Raw genomic sequence first — 20,222 nt, forward strand, 5'->3', positions numbered from 1 at the left:
GGGGAGGAGGGGACAATGATCCAGGATGCACACACTTCCGTCAGTGTGTGAATCTGGCCTGCGGCACTGCAGAGTGATTACTGGCTGGGGAACTGCCCCCCCTCCCCCTGCCCCGGCCACTAATCACTACAATGGTGACCCCAAATCCCGAAAGCGGGACAAATGGCTATCCTGCTGAAGTCCCGGCGGAAAGTGGGATACTGGGTCCCAAAGCGGGACTGTCCCGCCTAAATTGGGACGTCTGGTCACCTTACCTAATGACAAATATCATGGTCATAGATTTATTTTATGTACAGTTAAAGCTGGACGGTTTTAAACTTTTTATTAACTCTTCCTGATCGCCCTTCACAGTGTCTTTCATCTAGTAACTTCACTTATTATAGTCTCCAGAGATTTGTGATTTCAGGGCCTGAAATAGTAGAAAGTGGAAACACTTCAACACTAACAACCTACTCAGTGACTTTTTAAGTGTTAATGTATTCTGCCTTATTGCTATGAATGTTCCTTAGGTGAGAACTCAACTTTCCTTCCATCTACAAGCAGCTCCTTTATAAATATTTGACATGGAAAGAAGCCTCCTTGTATCACTTCACCTGGTTTTTATTTTTCCACATAAATTTACTAGAGGTGTAGCACAGTTTTTTGTAAATGTTATATAGTAATACGTTCTCCTACAGTATAATAACCTCTCTATCTCTGGGGGAGATTTACCAATAGTGCTGTAAGATGTATAATAAAAATGGCACCAGTTATGCCTGGACTAAAACATTGAAGACCTTAGGATAGGTAATCAAAATCAAATTGCTGGGCGTCCGACTTGCGACATCCCTACTAATCAACTGCTTGAAGGGGCTGTGGAATTCAGGCTAGTGCTACAGCCTCTTCATTACATACTTGGCGGAGCATCATACATCATGTAATGGCAGTGCCTGGTATTGCACTTCAGTCTCATTCACTTAAATGGGACTAAGCTACAGAAAGACCATGTGGCCGATGAATATGACATCACAGACCAGAGAGCCATGGCCCTTCTGATCGTTGATGGTGTCATACCTTCACCAATTTAACATTGATGGTCTTTTCTAAAGGCCTCCATGCGAATTAGATTTTAGTCGTCCAAACCCGCCAGTAACTGTTGGGTCGAATGATGATGATGTTAGGAGAAAAAAAGGATTGGGGAGATGTTGAATTTTAATGCTCTATCCTTGTGTTCTTCGAGGGATGAGCCACTGCCAAAGGTGGCTGACTGTAGATTACCACCCTAAACACACAAACGGTTGTCCAAGCCGAACGTTTGTGTGTATGTAGGTGTAGTGGCCCAAAACACCATCCTAGTCCCCTCCATAAATGTCATACATGTTTTGTCTTATGTAGATGCACTGTGAAAAGCTTGTCTTGTCATATCCAGTGTGTGTGTGTTTCACAGCTGCAGCGCTTCAGAGGTTAACTCTAATAAAATCATTGCCTGCATATAAATGTATCAGTTTGTCTTGTCATGTGGTATGTAAGAAGGTATAAATAGGAGTGATTGAGAGCGGGTAAGGAGCCCGTTTTCAGGAGGAGAGAGTGCTGACACAGAGTCACATGGAAGCACCTTCAGCTTCCATTTAGGTGAAGATGGAGGAAGAGGAGCGATATCCAATAGCGTTTGGAGTGTGGTTGTGAGAGAGAGAGCGAGCCCTACAATAGCTCTGTACAAGTACCAGTTCACACTACAGGCTTTTCCTGTGCGGCCGTCCAAAGTTAGGATCAACGCACAGAGGTACGTGACTGAGTTACACTCATGCACCTGCCATACGGCGTGTTTATTGTGTAAGCCTGCCTGTCAATAATTGTCTGCCAGAGAGTCTGCAGAGTGACTCCTTCTCCCTTCCTCCTCTGAAGTGTTCCCACTCCAGGAGCTGTACTGTACAGATAATGTGGACTGTAGGACCGTATTCATCCTGTGTATCCTCCCTGACCTCTGAGCTATAGCCTGCGCGGGTTGAAAGTGAATTGTACCTGCTTTGCTTTGAATACCTGTGTTGTAAATTTATTCATTCAGTACAGTTATACCAGGCCCTAACCGTTCTTGGGGACCCGAGGTATTCTACAAAAGTCTCTGCATTATTTTCTCCGCCGCGTATCATACCAGTGTGTGGGAACGGTGACGTCACGAGTAATAAGTACTACTACCCCCATCAACCCGTTTATTGGCATTCCCTATCATTGGGGTGTGAAAGCTGGCCTGTGAGCCTACTCTGTCCTTGGCTGCCGTGTCATCCCTCCGGGACCAGAGCCTGGTAAGTGCCGGCCTGACAAGCCAGCACTTAACCCTCCCAGCTCCACATGTTAGCCAGGTGCCCAGGGTCATCCCTCTGGAGTGTTGCATAGGAGCCATTGGAAAAATGGCACACAACCCACGTCCGTATACCTTATTCAAGCATATGAATATCATAGAACAGGATCCCCCACTTGAGTATAACTTCTTTAAACCAGAATGTATAGTTGCTCTGAGCAAGGTGGCTCTCATTCTGGTTGACTATTCATCTGAATGGCTCCTGCAGGGGAAATTCCCAGTTGGATGCAGCGTCTCCCTGCAAAATCAGCTGACTGCTAGCGGCTGCCCGGAGGGCAGCATGAGTCAGTCAGCTATTCACTGTAGGTACCATGTTTTGAAAGGGGTTGTCAATAGTGAGACAACCTCCTTTAATAAATTTGGCATATTTTATGACTCCTCTTACCAATACCCTTTCTTTCTAGACACTTTTTAAAAACTGTTGGGGCACATGTATAAACTGTCTAAGGGCCCGTTCTCACTGGCATAAGCCTCAGTGTACCATTTCTGTTTCTCTGTTCCATTTGTGAGGCGGAATTAAAAATTTCTGTTGTTTTCCCTATTGATTTCAATATTTATTTTTGTTTTTTGTTTTTTAAACCGATTGAAATTAATAGGGAAAACAACGGAAACGCTTAATTTCATTTTTATTTCCGTTTCTCTGCTCCTCAAGGGGAACAAAACAGAAATGGTTAACTGAGGCTGACACCAGTGAGAGCGGCCCTACGAAACCCAAAAAATCAGCACATACTATTTACTTAAATTTTTTTTTTTACACAATTTGCAACAGAATTCTAGGGTATTATTATAAGTATATCACCTCCGTTGTTCTTTCTTGGGCCACTTTATTCCTGGTGTATATATATGTCAATATTTTGTGCCGAAATGGCGGCCATTGTAACAAATTGACAACTTCTGCGGGACAAATTCATGCCTAGTCTAAGAGGTGACAATTTTAGTCCTGTGCTAGCATAACTGAAATTTTGTATAAACTTGGCCATATACAAAAATCACTCGGAGAAGAGTCATTAGGGTTGTCCAGGACTAGAAAACAAAGGCCTGCACCTCCCCCTCCAGAAACAGCGCCACTTTCATCCATAGGCTGTATCTGGTATTGCAGCTTGGATCCACTCTCTTGAATAGGGAGGAGTTACAATATGAAGCATAGTCCATGGACAGATGGGATGCTGTTTATAGGGAAAAAAAGACAGCCCCTTCTTTTTTAATCCTGGCCACCAAAAGCTTGGATGGTACAAGTGGCAAATAATCTGAATCTACGTATATTACCTATGTTTGTGTTTATTGATATTCATGAAAAAAATGGGGGAAAAAACACAATCTGAAGAAAAAATTGTGAACATTCAAGTAGTCATATTTGCAGTACATGATTGTAGAGTGAATACACTTGGGAGAGTTGCATTTTTCTTCATCTGCTCCATTCAGGGTTTCATCCAGCCATTATCGAGCATAGCTCTCTACATCTACATCTAAGATCATGAGATAACTCCCTAAATCCATCAGCTCCTGTCCACATCACCAGATGCGCAGCTGGACCTCAGCTCTGCATGACATGTTCACCTTCCCTGGGGAGTCAGCTCTTTACTCGGAAGACTTTTTTCTTTTTTTTTCAACCATTCACCTTCTGCTTTTTCATGAGAACATCTGATTAGTCCAACCACAGTGCACAACATTAACAAAAAGTCCCACCCTCTACTCTGAGGTGGTAGCAGCTGAACATCTCCACAAGGGGTGATTTTAAAGACAATGGAAGTTGACACAAAGCTTTGGTTTACAAAAACATTTAAAAAATTACATTACATTGGTTAAGACTGACACTTTTCAGTGGAAATCAACTGGTCTAGATTATGCCAAACTTTTTGGATTCAACATCACCAAACTTCTACTTTTTGATTCCTCCTTTGAAGCTGACCTATTGGTAATAAATAATCTGGTTGTGTTGAGTTGTGTTAATTATCAACATTTTGGAATGAAGTACTGGAGAGATGCCACATATGCCCATGAGCACAGCATGGAGAACAAAATTTAGATGTTAGGTCAAAAATTTCCAAGGCTAAAGATGTGGAAGAATTTGTAGAGGCCATGCAGTATGGAGCCATAATATAATGCCCATATACTGGTTTGGGCTCGTCTTGTATCTTCATTTACCTCCAATTAGATACGGAGGCACATAGAGGTTTTTTTCACATGGAATCCATGAAAAAATAAATTTGTGATGTCTTCCATATAGCATTCTGAAGTTATTCATCACTAAAAGCTTTGCCTCCTGGAAGCCCCATATTTTGGCACACACAGTGGCTAAAGGTCCATCATACAGACACTTATGGATTCTTTGTAACTTTGCTGTGTGCATGAACCCTCAGCCAACACGTTTTGTGTTTTTTTTTATCATGGCACCATAGTTTCAAAATAACTGAGTATCTAATTAATTATTGAAGTAAATGGGTATTATCACTATGACATTGGTTGCATATGCTTGGGACACACGTGCTAAACACAAGGCCCGCGGGTCGAATCCAGCCCGCCACCTCATTTTATATGGCCCACTGGCCATGCAGCATTCTACTCACTCAGCCAGCAGGACCAGTCTGGCAGTGCAGTCTGAAGGTTGACCTCCCCTCCTGGCCTCTGTCATCCTGTACGCAGCAAAGACGCTAAGGCCTCATGTCCACGGACAAAAGAAGAATTAAAATCCGCTGCGGATTTTAACTCTTCTCCTGCCCGCGGATCCGCACCCCATAGGGATGCATTGACCACCCGCGGGTAGATAAATACCCGCGGATGGTCATTAAAAGTGATTTAAAAAAAAAAATGGAGCGTGAAAAAATCTGGACCATGCTCCATTTTCGTGCGGGTCTCCCGTGGGGACGGCTCCCGCGGGCTTCTATTGAAGCCTATGGAAGCCGTCCGGATCCGCGGGAGACAAAAATCAGAATTTACTCACCTGCTCCAGTTCTTCCCTTCGCCGCGGCGCCATCTTCTCTCCGTCGCGGCCGGATCTTTCTTCTTCGGGCCGGCGCATGCGCGGGGCACATCACCGACGTCATCCTGTGCATCCGCCGAGCCGAAGAAAGAAGATCCGGCCGCAACGCAGAGAACATGACGCCGCGGCGAAGGGAAAGAACCGGAGCGGGCGAAAGGTAAGTTTATTCTTATTTATTCTTATTTTCAGCTCTCATGTCCGCGGGGCAGGAGGGACCCGCTCCGGATTCTACATGGAGAATCCGTAGCGGGTCTGATTTTCCCCGTGGACATGAGGCCTAAGGGGGCAGGTCATCGGTCACAGACACTGCACTTCCATCATCGGACTTGATATGAATGCTGGAGAGTGAAATTTTTGTAGGGATGCTGCCCAGCCAGAGGCCAAAAGGGAGGTTGCTATAACTATTGGGAATACTATGAGGATCACTTATTACTTCTGTGGCCACTATAGGGGACACTTTTACTATTGTGTATTAAGTGCACAAACATTGTGTACATAATACACTGCACAAATCTACTCATGTGAACAAGCCCTTACTATACAGTCTTACAATTACAATCAGCCCATTGAAGGCAAACGTAAGGCTGATGCCGCTCTTGTTGAAAATGAGTTTGACACCCCTGTCTTAGAACATGTCAATAATGCGTGTTGTATGGGTCTGACCTCTAGGATTAGATAACTAATGAGTGAATCTCTTTAATCTCATTTTCCCATTAGGTGGGGGTCCCTGAGTTGAGATTCCCATCTATCAGACATATATGAAATATACTGTGAAATGGAAGATTGTGCACAGAGCCTGTATGTTGGCTCATGAAGTTCCTATAATTCTAAATTACAGTTGTAGAAATTCCCTGTGCTGCCAAATAGTTCCTTTGTATAACACCAACACCGTATTATAAAGATAATCGCCTTTAGAAACAAGGCTTCTAGGGGAGAGTACCTTCATATGAGCGACATTCGATGGAGGAAACCATTGTTTTTACCATCTGTCTCTGCATGAAATTGGAGGCATACAAAGTTATAGTGGTGACACATAGAAGTATATGGGCAAGGGCGTAATGATCGTGGTCATAGGGGGTGCGACTGCTACCTGGCCTGGTACTGAAGGGGGTTTGACCGCATCCCTAGGTAGGTGAGGCTTTCAACTGGATCCGCATCCTCAGGTCACACATCCAGGTGAAAGCTATGGTGGAGTAGAGAACTGTAGGCTTCCTGCTCTGCCACTTATACAGATCGTGTGTTACGTGTGCTGCTGGGATCTGTAGTTCTAAGCTTCCTAGCAGCACAGCCCTCACAGGGTTAATTGATTGAGCTGGCTGGGTGTGGTACTTCCTGCTAGCCAATCTCCTGGTTCTGTGCTCACATATAAACCCTGCTCCTGTCAGTTTCTGGCTGGGTCCCAGGGTGAGCAGTCATGTTACTTCTGTGCTGTGTAACTTGTTATCAGGTATGTGCCTTTTTCCCACTCTGAACTGTGTTTGCAAGTATGTTAGGCCTGTGTCTCTCTGCTTCCCTAAAGACGGTTTGGATACCTGTAGTCCTAGTCTGCAGTACATGCAGCCCCCTTTTCCTTCCCCTTTACAGGTGCAGCCTCCAAACTTCTTATGTCGTGCTCTGTGTGTCAGTTGGTGTAACTTTACACGGTTCCCTATGTCAGCTTGTGTGGCTGACTGTCTATTCCCCCTGGTATTAGGACACATAGACTTGCTGTGAGTTCCATCTGTGTGCATGTGAGCTCTGGGTCGAGTCTGTCTGGTTTTCACTATAGGTTGTAGTCTTCTGTGAGCCTTTGCCTGTAAGCAGGTATATTGCTGTCTGTCCTGTTCCTGTTGCCGCTGGCTGTGTGCCCTGTGCTAGGTTTTGTCCTGTTGCAAGCTTGCTGTGTGGCTGTGTGCCCTGTGCTCTATTCTGTCCTGCTGTAAGCTTTCTGTGTGATCTGTGTCTTGCTGGTTCATGTCCGTTGTTCATTTAAATTCTGTCAGTTTTGTGTAAGCTTGCTGTATGACCTGCGATCTGTGTCCTGTCCTGTTGCAGCATTCTGTGTGAACAGTGTCTGGTTCCGCTGGACTCCTGGTTAGTGTAGGGACTAGCAGTATAACCAGGAGCCATGAAGTTGGCCTACTAGCTTCCATGTTTTGTACAAAATTTCAACTAATACCTGGTATTTACATTTAGCTTATCCTGTTACTAGTGGTTGCATTTTGGCTGCAGTATGCTGTGTTTTCAGGCTCTGTGTGTTCTGTTGTTCTGTCCCTGTCGTGTGGCATGTGTATGTCTCCTGTTCTGGTGCGTGGCTCCTAGGATCAGCTAGGGCCCAGATCTGAAGACCGCTGGGTCGCCCTTCATTGGGGGCAATCCCCCGTTTAGGTAGGGCCAAGCCATCCTCCCGTGTAGCACAGGGTCAGTTGCCTGAAGCCCGTGTGAATACCGTGTGCAACCTGTGTGCGTGCATCCCTTCCAGTCCCGCTTTGGGTACGATCGTGTGGGCCCTGTGCCTAGTTTGCCCACACAATCGTAACATCGTGCTGCTGAGTCTGAGCTTTGGCCAACTCAGGTTGCGCTATGACGTCACTACATAGCACTACCTGAATTGGGCTGCAGGAAGAGGACCAAAGTGCTCCTTGGGGCAGCAGAGTATGTGAGTTTCAGTTTTTTATGGTAATAAGAGAAATCGGAACACTGTTTCTCTGTGGGGGCAAAATTAGTCAGTAGGAGCACTTTTACTCTGTGAGGCTCAATGCTGGCACTATTTTTCAATGGGGCACAATTGGTACATAGGGGTAAAATTATTATATGTGGGCACAATGGTGGAACTGTTATTATATGGAAGCTTTATTACTGTAATGGCCATGATGGGAGCACTCTTACTCTATGAGAGCACAATGGGGACACTAATGGCGACAGTATTTCTATGTGGGAGTACAATGGGGTAATATTACTGAAGGGAAAAACAGTTAGGAGCACTATGACTGTATGAGAGCATAATGAGGCACTATTAAAGTATAGAAGCACAGTAGTGGAGCTATTACTGTGTGGGAGCACAATGGGGGTACTTTTACTGTGTAGGAGCACAGTAGGTGCACTATTAAAGCATGGTAACACAATGTGTGCAGGGGGTAATATTCATGTGCGGGGCACTCAGAGGAGCACTGTTACCGCGTGGGGACTAAAGGGAGCACTATTGGTGTTTAGGCGGTATTATTACTGTCTACTATGGATGGAGTGTCTGTTTAAAGGTGGGTAGGGTACTGGTTAAGCAAGTAGCCCAAACCATCTGTGCGTTAAATTCTACAGAGAGGAGTCAAGGCTGAAAGATGTTGTCATGATGGTTTGGCCTTGATGGAAAAGGAAAGTGAAAGCGAATGACCACAGTGAAGAGGCCACCTGAATCACTGGTGGTAATTGCACTGTAATGATTTATAAAGCCTGTAGATATCTACATGTAACATATTTATTAGATTTTTTTGCTTTCTTATTTGAGGGGGGAGGGCAGATGCATATATCTTTATAGACCATAGGAATGCAACTGTGACCTGTTTATCTAAAGAACAAACACCAAATCACCATATATGATGGGCACCAGGTAATGCTTACAGATTGGGTTACCTCACTATGTAGTGTCATCAGACTATATAATGTGACTATAGAGTTGGAGACAGAACTCTCTCTGAACACCCAAGAAGGTGACACTAAAAAAAACTGTGTTCCTGCGTCCTGAAGCCTTTTATGCCCTCAAAGGGAAGAGGAGGGCATTTCACAGTACAGTAACGTCCTCCAAGAAATATTAGCTAGTATTCAGGAAAGAGCCCCCTCTGGGCTAAACACTATGGGGCCAATGGATCAGATCCTACAAGACTAATTTATCATAGGATTACATAGCATCCCCTTAGGCCAAGTACTACACGAGCGAGTCCTTGTTGATCCATCAATGACATTCCACCGGTTGCTGCTGGTATCAGTCGATCAAAGCGAAGATGCGAGCTATGGCCCATACACTGTAAGACCTCAAACTGCCGAAGACCGTGGTGCTACTGGAAAAGAAGAAGCTTGGGAGAAGATGGTACAATATCTGTAGATTGCATTGAGCTCTGTCCAACTGGAGTTAATTCAAGTGAAGGCTCGACTGGGCCAACCCCAGCTAAATGATCCTGTTATAAAGCACTACACGCAGTGTTTCTCAACTCCAGTCCTCAGGACCCCCAACAGGTCATGTTTTCAAGATGGCTTATAGTAAGAACACTGGTAGCAATGTCTGAGGCACTGACAATAATTACATCATCTGTGCAATACTAAGGAAATCCTGAAGACATGGCCTGTTTTGGGGTCCTGAGGACTGGAGTTGAGAAACACTGCACTACAGTATCCACCTAGACCATCATCTGCTAGCCTCAATAGCCTCTTTTCTGAGCGTCGTACGCAAGTAAACTTCCTCGCTTTTTTTTCAGCTTCTATTGGAGTCTATGGGAGCTTCCAGTGTTTTTCGTCAAAAGATAGGTCAAGAATTATCTTTTCACGCAGCATAAAAAATTGACTGAAGACAGTGGCTGATGTTCTCCCTTGATGGCGTGATTTTTTCACGTGACCAAAAATCGCTCATGTGATTGAATGCATTGGAATCCAATGCTACACATGGTCGTGATTTTCAGCTGATGTAGTTACGAGGCTAGTTAGAACGCTTGTGTGAATAAGGCATTATACTGACCGATGATCATTCACTCTCGCTTGTTTGAATGATTTTTTGAACGACATCGCTCTGTCTGAAAGCACCTTTCGAATAAAGTTGTCTGAATCTGACAACTTTTTTCGGATTGTCAGATAGTCCCCCAAAGTTTGCTATCAGGAGAGAGAAGGATGAGGCTTTACGTGAGAGATGATGTGTTCAACCAACAATTAGCTTTTCAGATGTAATTTATTTTTCCAAGATGCAAAGTCCAGAGCTCAAATGATACATTCCTTAAACCAATGTTTTCCTTGAGCTCTTGGAACATCCTTCAAGAAACTAATGGGCATTTTTTATTTTTGTTTTCTAAATGCACCCATTATTTCTTAAAGGAAACACACTGAACAAAACCACATTGTAAGCTAGCAGCTTGTGCCAGAGACAAGTGACCTCTGCTGTGGGGTCAATTTAAAGGGTCACTAGTATTTGCAATCGACATGACCACCTCCTGTAGGGGAATAATGGTTGCCCCCTTGCACCTTTTGTTAGTCAAGAAAGAAATGCTTCTTCTTTTATATTGCATGGGTGTTCTCTGAAGACATTATACCCAGATGTGGAACATGCCATGGCAAGTACAGTGTATATTTAATAGATAATTAATTTAGTGAAAGGCCCCATTTTATCATAGTATGCATATTCTAGGTATTTTGTTCAGTAATTACATTTTTGTACTTTTTTGCTCACTGAAGTCTTGTCTTTCTGTTTGTCAGGGCTCGACCCCATGACCTCCTGTGCTCTAGTTGGTTGCTCTTGCTTTTGAGCCATCCACCTTGGATAGTTCTCCTGCATACCTTGACCTTGCTTCTAAATCCTACTATCCAGCCCCTGTTCTAGCTCTGCTTTTTCCTGTATGGGACTTCCTATAAAAGCCTGGCCCTGACATTCCTTCCTTGCGTGATTATTCTGCTCCACAGTATTGGTCAAGCTCCATTTCTGCCTGCTCCTCTGCTATTGCTAAGACCTAAGACCTTCTGATACTGACTTCTGGCTTCCCTTCTGACTATGCTACTCGCCTCATCCATCTGTACTGCAAACTAAGTCCTCCAATTGCTAACCCCAGGTTTCCCTTCTGACTACACTACCCACCTCATCCATCTGTACTGAGACCTTCTGTTGCTGACCCCTGGCTTCCCTTCTGACTATGCTACCCACCTCATCAATCTGTACAGCGAACTTAGACCTCCCGTTTTTGACTCCTAAATCCTCCCGAACTACAATCCAGACTTGTGGTTACTACACCTGAGGCTTCCCCCTAGTGCCTGAAACCGCTTCACTGTTCCTCTTAGACAGCAATGGTACTGAAGCAGGTTGTCTGCTGTTATAGCCCATTCATGCTAAGGAACAAAAAGTTGTTTACATCCATAGGATCCTCTTTTGCTGGATGTTTTTTCTTGATCACACCATTCTCAGTATACTCTCCACACTGCGGCATGAGAAAATCCCACTAGGTTGGTAGTGAAATCCTGTTCCCAGCTAGTGTAGCACAGATGACCAGGCCTCATTGGAAATTGATCAGTTTGATGGATTTTCCAAAAAATGTGGATTCACACTGAAACTGATCCATGGCAAACTTGCCACTTGATTTTATGCTGCACTCTGGTTTTTCATATTAAACATCCATACAGGGAAGCTCCAATGAAGTCATGGAAGTCTCTAATGAAGTGGCCAATTCGAATATGTCTTCAAAATACCATGGTCAATGATTTTTCAATTAAAGGGCCACTCCATCGAAGACACATTTTTCCACCCATGCCCTGCTCACCCGATTGCCTGTCACACTCTGGAGGTCTCCTTTGTATATTGTAGACACTTTCCTGCAGTACAGCCTCCTGTCTGATACTTATCAAGCACCATATTGATCGTTAAAGATTTTGGTTTCACTTTTACTTTAATCCAATGATGCATCAGCACAGAATTAGCTAAAGGCTATACAATTTCTGACTACTCGGGGGACAGTTTAAATATCATTTACCTCCTATATTCACCTAAATGAGCTACAGACCACAAGTATACAATCAGGAGGATGGGCTTTGATCTCCTCCATTATAACTGTATGACAGGAGCTCTGCAATCATTATCAGTAATAGGAGTGTCTGTGTTCCTCTTCAAGCAGTTTCCATTATAGATTCATGTAACAGAATCACAAAAACAGAGAAATTGACTAGAAACTGAATACATAAACCCAAATAGATCTGAGCTGGCCAGAATCGAGATCACATGACCATCTGAGGAGAAAGAGACTGGAAGTTTTGGACTGAACAGAATAAGTAACCAAGGTGACACTGGGTGACATATATACGGGGGGCATAGCTACATAAGGAATAGAGATGAGCGAGCACCAAAATGCTCGGGTGCTCGTTACTCGGGATGAAATTTTCGCGATGCTCGAGGGTTCGTTTCGAGTAACGAACCCCATTGAAGTCAATGGGCGACCCGAGCATTTTTGTATATCGCCGATGCTCGCTAAGATTTCCATTTGTGAAAATCTGGGCAATTCAAGAAAGTGATGGGAACAACACAGCAACGGATAGGGCAGGCGAGGGGCTACATGTTGGGCTGCATCTCAAGTTCCCAGGTCCCACTATTAAGCCACAATAGCGGCAAGAGTGCCCCCCTCCCTCCCAACAATTTTTACTTCTGAAAAGCCCTCATTAGCAATGCATACCTCAGCTAAGCACCACACTACCTCCAACAAAGCACAATCACTGCCTGCATGACACTCTGCTGCCACTTCTCCTGGGTTACATGCTGCCCAACCCCCCACACGACCCAGTGTCCACAGCGCACACCAAAGTGTCCCTGCGCAGCCTTCAGCTACCCTCATGCCACACCACCCTCATGTCTATTTATAAGTGCGTCTGCCATGAGGAGGAACCGCAGGCACACACTGCAGAGGTTGGCACGGCTAGGCAGCGACCCTCTTTAAAAGGGGCGGGGCGATAGCCCACAATGCTGTACAGAAGCAATGAGAAATATAATCCTGTGCCACCGCCATCAGGAGCTGCACACGTGGGCATAGCAATGGGGAACCTATGTGCATGCCCCAGTCAGACCGCGTTTTTTTATAAATAGTCACAGGCAGGTACAACTCCGCAATGGGAATTCCATGTGCACCCACAGCATGGGTGGCTCCCTGGAACCCACCGGCTGTACATAAATGTATCCCATTGCAGTGCCCTGGACAGCAGAGCTAACGTCAGATTAAATGCAGGTGGGCTTCGGCCCACACTGCATGCCCCAACCTGACCGGGGGTTTTAATTCATAGACAGAGGCAGGTACAACTCCCTATTGTGAAGTCCCTGTGGACCGACAGCATGGGTGGGTGCCAGGAAGCCACCGGCGGTACATAAATATATCCCATTGCATTGCCCATCACAGCTGAGGTAATGTCATGTTTAATGCAGGTGGGCTTCGGCCCACACTGCATGCCCCAGTCAGACTGGGGTTCTTTAGAAGTGGACACATGCAGTTACAACTCCGTGTGGACCGACAGCATGGGTGGGTGCCAGGAAGCCACCGGCGGTACATAAATATATCCCATTGCAGTGCCCAGCACAGCTGAGGTAATGTCATGTTTAATGCAGGTGGGCAAAAAATTAATTGGATTACATTGTAGGCGAGGGCCCCAAAAAATTGGTGTACCAACAGTACTAATGTACGTCAGAAAAATTGCCCATGCCCAACCAAGAGGGCTGGTGAAACCCATTAATCACTTTGGTTAATGTGGCTTAATTTGTAACTAGGCCTGGAGGCAACCCAGTTAAAATAAAAATTGGTTCAGGTGAAAGTTTCAACGCTTTAATGAGCATTGAAACGTATAAAAATTGTTTACAAAAATTATATGACTGAGCCTTGTGGGCCTAAAAAAAATTGCCCGTTCGGCGTGATTATGTGAGGTTTCAGGAGGAGGAGCAGGAGGAGGAGGAGGAATATTATACACAGATTGATGAAGCAAAAAGGTCCACGTTTTTTATGGTGATAGAGAACAATGCTTCCATCCGCGGGTGCAGCCTACGTATTGTTTAGGTATCGCTGCTGTCCGCTGGTGGAGAAGAGAAGTCTGGGGAAATCCAGGCATTGTTCATCTTGATGAGTGTAAGGCTGTCGGCACTGTCGGTTGACAGGCGGGTACGCTTATCTGTGATGATTCCCCCAGCTGCACTAAACACCCTCTCTGACAATACGCTAGCCGCAGGACAAGCAAGCACCTCCAGGGCATACAGCGCGAGTTCAGGCCACGTGTCCAGCTTCGACACCCAGTAGTTGTAGGGAGCAGGGGCGTCACGGAGGACGGTCGTGCAATCGGCTACGTACTCCCTCACCATCCTTTTATAGTGCTCCCGCCAACTCAGCCTTGACTGGGGAGCGGTGACACAGTCTTGCTGGGGAGCCAGAAAGCTGTCAAAGGCCTTAGAGAGTGTTCCCCTGCTGTGCTGTACATGCTGCCTGATCTCCGCGCCTCCCCTGCTACCTGGCCCTCGGAACTGCGCCTTTGGCCACTAGCGCTGTCGTATGGGAATTTTACCATCAGTTTGTCCACCAGGGTCCTGTGGTATAGCATCACTCTCGAACCCCTTTCCTCTTCGGGAATCAGAGTGGGCAGGTTCTCCTTATACCGTGGGTCGAGCAGTGTGTACACCCAGTAATCCGTAGTGGCCAGAATGCGTGTAACGCGAGGGTCACGAGAAAGGCATCCTAACATAAAGTCAGCCATGTGTGCCAGGGTACCTGTACGCAACACATGACTGTCCTCACTAGGAAGATCACTTTCAGGATCCTCCTCCTCCTCCTCCTCCTCAGGCCATACACGCTGAAAGGATGACAGGCAAGCAGCATGGGTACCCTCAGCAGTGGGCCAAGCTGTCTCTTCCCCCTCCTCCTCATCCTCCTCCCCATCCTCCTCCTCCTCAACGCGCTGAGATATAGACAGGAGGGTGCTCTGACTATCCAGCGACATACTGTCTTCCCCCGCCTCTGTTTCCGAGCGCAAAGCGTCTGCCTTTATGCTTTGCAGGGAACTTCTCAAGAGGCATAGCAGAGGAATGGTGACGCTAATGATTGCAGCATCGCCGCTCACCATCTGGGTAGACTCCTCAAAGTTTCGAAGGACCTGGCAGATGTCTGCCAACCAGGCCCACTCTTCTGTAAAGAATTGAGGAGGCTGACTCCCACTGCGCCGCCCATGTTGGAGTTGGTATTCCACTATAGCTCTACGCTGCTCATAGAGCCTGGCCAACATGTGGAGCGTAGAGTTCCACCGTGTGGGCACGTCGCACAGCAGTCGGTGCACTGGCAGATGAAACCGATGTTGCAGGGTGCGCAGGGTGGCAGCGTCCGTGTGGGACTTGCGGAAATGTGCGCAGAGCCGGCGCACCTTTCCGAGCAGGTCTGACAACCATGGGTAGCTTTTCAGAAAGCGCTGAACCACCAAATTAAAGACGTGGGCCAGGCATGGCACGTGCGTGAGGCTGCCGAGCTGCAGAGCCGCCACCAGGTTACGGCCGTTGTCACACACGACCATGCCCGGTTGGAGGCTCAGCGGCGCAAGCCAGCGGTCGGTCTGCTCTGTCAGACCCTGCAGCAGTTCGTGGGCCGTGTGCCTCTTCTCTCCTAAGCTGAGTAGTTTCAGCACGGCCTGCTGACGCTTGCCCACCGCTGTGCTGCCGTGCCGCGCGACACCGACTGCTGGCGACGTGTTGCTGCTGACACATCTTGATTGCGAGACAGAGGTTGCAAAGAAGGAGGAGGAGGAGGGTGTTTTAGTGGAGGAAGCATACACCGCCGCAGATACCACCACCGAGCTGGGGCCCGCAATTCTGGGGGTGAGTAGGACGTGAGCGGTCCCAGGCTCTGACTCTGTCCCAGCCTCCACTAAATTCACCCAATGTGCCGTCAGGGAGATATAGTGGCCCTGCCCGCCTGTGCTTGTCGACGTGTCCGTTGTTAAGTGGACCTTGGCAGTAACCGCATTGGTGAGGGCGCGTACAATGTTGCGGGAGACGTGGTCGTGCAGGGCTGGGACGGCACATCGCGAAAAATATTGGCGACTGGGAACTGAGTAGCGCGGGGCCGCGGCCGCCATCATACCTTTGAAAGCCTCCGTTTCCACAACCCTATACGGCAGCATCTCCAGGCTGATAAATTTGGCTATGTGCACGTTTAACGCTTGAGCGTGCGGGTGCGTGGCGGCGTACTTGCGCTTGCGCTCCAACACTTGCGCTAGCGACGGCTGGACATTGGTGGATGGGGCCGAGGACAGCGGAGGTGAGGGTGTGGGTGCAGGCCAGGAGACGGTAGTGCCTGTGTCCTGAGATGGGGGTTGGATCTCAGTGGCAGGTTGGGGCACAGGGGGAGAGGCAGTGGTGCAAACCGGAGGCGGTGAACGGCTTTCGTCCCACCTTGTGGGGTGCTTGGCCATCATATGTCTACGCATGCTGGTGGTGGTGAGGCTGGTGGTGGTGGCTCCCCGGCTGATCTTGGCGCGACAACGGTTGCACACCAATGTTCGTCGGTCGTCTGCACTCTCAGTGAAAAACTGCCAGACCTTTGAGCACCTCGGCCTCTGCAGGGTGGCATGGCGCGAGGGGGCGCTTTGGGAAACAGTTGGTGGATTATTCGGTCTGGCCCTGCCTCTACCCCTGGCCACCGCACTGCCTCTTCCAACCAGCCCTGCTGCTGCACTTGCCTCCCCCTCTGAAGACCTGTCCTCAGTAGGCGTAGCAAACCAGGTGGGGTCAGTCACCTCATCGTCCTGCTGCTCTTCCTCCGAATCCTCTGTGCGCTCCTCCCTCGGACTTACTCCAATTACTACTACCTGAGTGATAGACAACTGTGTCTCATCGTCATCGTCCTCCTCACCCACTGAAAGCTCTTGAGACAGTTGCCAGAAGTCCCCAGCCTCATCCCCCGGACCCCGGGAACTTTCCAAAGGTTGGGCATTGGTCACGACAAACTCCTCTGGTGGGAGAGGAACCATTGCTGGCCATTCTGGGCAGGGGCCCGGGAACAGTTCCTGGGAGTCTGCCTGCTCCTCAGAATGTGTCATTGTAATGGAGTGAGGAGGCTGGGAGGAAGGAGGAGCAGCAGCCAGAGGATTCAGAGTTGCAGCAGTGGACGGCGCAGAATTCTGGGTGGTCGATAGATTGCTGGATGCACTTTCTGCCATCCACGACAGGACCTGCTCACACTGCTCATTTTCTAATAAAGGTCTACCGCGTGGACCCATTAATTGTGAGATGAATGTGGGGACGCCAGAAACGTGCCTCTCTCCTAATCCCGCAGCAGTTGGTTGCTATACACCTGGATCAGGAGCTCGGCCTGTGCCCACACCCTGACTTGGGCCTCCGCGTCCTCGCCCGCGTCCACGTCCTCTAGGCCTACCCCTACCCCTCAGCATGCTGTATTACCAGTAGTGCAGAAACAGAACACTGTAATTAAATGTGCTGCTTATTGGCCTGTGGTTGGAGGCTGACTTCCCTTACGGAACGCACAGCAGAGCCAGGAAAAATTTTTGCGCACGCCTGTAGTGAGACGTAGGTGCATATGACTGAGCTAGTGGAATTCACAGCGCAGAAGCAGTCAAGTGGCCAAAGGCCAGTAGTAGGCCTTAAGTATTTTGCTTCTATTTTTTTAAAATGCTGAGTTGATACAGCAGACAGATACTGTAGGCAGCGTATAATATTATGTATGCTGTTTCCCTCTGGCGGGATGACGGCAGTGATGTAACGGAGACAGCAGAGCCAGGAAACAATTTTGTGCAAGCCTGCTGTAACGCTTAGCTGCGTATTAATTAGGACTACTACCCCCAGCAGATAGATACTGTAGGCAGCGTATAATATTATGTATACTGTTTCCCTCTGGCGGGATGACGGCGGTGATGTAACGGAGACAGCAGAGTCAGGAAACAATTTTGCGCAAGCCTGCTGTAACGCTTAGCTGCGTATTAATTAGACTACTACCCCCAGCAGACAGATACTGTAGGCAGCGTATAATAATATGTATACTGTTTCTCTCTGGCAGGATGACGGCGGTGATGTAACGGAGACAGCAGAGTCAGGAAACAATTTTGCGCAAGCCTGCTGTAACGCTTAGCTGCGTATTAATTAGGACTACTACCCCCAGCAGACAGATACTGTAGGCAGCGTATAATATTATGTATACTGTTTCCCTCTGGCGGGATGACGGCGGTGATGTAACGGAGACAGCAGAGCCAGGAAACAATTTTGCACAAGCCTGCTGAAACGCTTAGCTGCGTATTAATTAGGACTACTACCCCCAGCAGACAGATACTGTAGGCAGCGTATAATATTATGTATACTGTTTCCCTCTGGCGGGATGACGGCGGTGATGTAACGGAGACAGCAGAGCCAGGAAACAATTTTGTGCAAGCCTGCTGTAACGCTTAGCTGCGTATTAATTAGGACTACTACCCCCAGCAGATAGATACTGTAGGCAGCGTATAATATTATGTATACTGTTTCCCTCTGGCGGGATGACGGCGGTGATGTAACGGAGACAGCAGAGCCAGGAAACAATTTTGCACAAGCCTGCTGAAATGCTTAGCTGCGTATTAATTAGGACTACTACCCCCAGCAGACAGATACTGTAGGCAGCGTATAATATTATGTATACTGTTTCCCTCTGGCGGGATGACGGCGGTGATGTAACGGAGACAGCAGAGCCAGGAAACAATTTTGTGCAAGCCTGCTGTAACGCTTAGCTGCGTATTAATTAGGACTACTACCCCCAGCAGATAGATACTGTAGGCAGCGTATAATATTATGTATACTGTTTCCCTCTGGCGGGATGACGGCGGTGATGTAATGGAGACAGTAGAGACAGGAAACAATTTTGCGCAAGCCTGCTGTAACGCTTAGCTGCGTATTAATTAGGACTACTACATCCAGCAGACAGATACTGTAGGCAGCGTATAATATTATGTATACTGTTTCCCTCTGGCGGGATGACGGCGGTGATGTAACGGAGACAGCAGAGCCAGGAAACAATTTTGCACAAGCCTGCTGAAACGCTTAGCTGCGTATTAATTAGGACTACTACCCCCAGCAGACAGATACTGTAGGCAGCGTATAATATTATGTATACTGTTTCCCTCTGGCGGGATGACGGCGGTGATGTAACGGAGACAGCAGAGCCAGGAAACAATTTTGTGCAAGCCTGCTGTAACGCTTAGCTGCGTATTAATTAGGACTACTACCCCCAGCAGATAGATACTGTAGGCAGCGTATAATATTATGTATACTGTTTCCCTCTGGCGGGATGACGGCGGTGATGTAATGGAGACAGTAGAGACAGGAAACAATTTTGCGCAAGCCTGCTGTAACGCTTAGCTGCGTATTAATTAGGACTACTACCCCCAGCAGACAGATACTGTAGGCAGCGTATAATATTATGTATACTGTTTCCCTCTGGCGGGATGACGGCGGTGATGTAACGGAGACAGCAGAGCCAGGAAACAATTTTGCACAAGCCTGCTGAAACGCTTAGCTGCGTATTAATTAGGACTACTACCCCCAGCAGACAGATACTGTAGGCAGCGTATAATATTATGTATACTGTTTCCCTCTGGCGGGATGACGGCGGTGATGTAACGGAGACAGCAGAGCCAGGAAACAATTTTGTGCAAGCCTGCTGTAACGCTTAGCTGCGTATTAATTAGGACTACTACCCCCAGCAGATAGATACTGTAGGCAGCGTATAATATTATGTATACTGTTTCCCTCTGGCGGGATGACGGCGGTGATGTAATGGAGACAGTAGAGACAGGAAACAATTTTGCGCAAGCCTGCTGTAACGCTTAGCTGCGTATTAATTAGGACTACTACCCCCAGCAGACACTCAGTAAACTGAAGACGGTCACAGGCAGCCCAAATATAGTATTTTTCCCCAATTTTTTTGAAAAAGCCCATTGCCTATATAGCCTGTATATCTCTTCCCCTGCCTCACCAGTACTGGCCCTATACTCTGTACAATGACTGCAGACTGAGGACGCAATGCTCTGCATGCCCGATATACAAAAAAAAAAATTGTGCAACACTGCTAAAAGCAGCCTCAACAGTACTGCACACGGTTAGATGTGGCCCTAAGAAGGACCGTTGGGGTTCTTGAAGCCTAAAATCACTCCTAACGCTCTCCCTATAGCAGCTCCGGCATCAGCAGCACTTTC

The sequence above is a fragment of the Eleutherodactylus coqui genome, chromosome 2, assembly GCF_035609145.1.
Source record: "Eleutherodactylus coqui strain aEleCoq1 chromosome 2, aEleCoq1.hap1, whole genome shotgun sequence".
Lineage (NCBI taxonomy): Eukaryota > Metazoa > Chordata > Amphibia > Anura > Eleutherodactylidae > Eleutherodactylus > Eleutherodactylus coqui.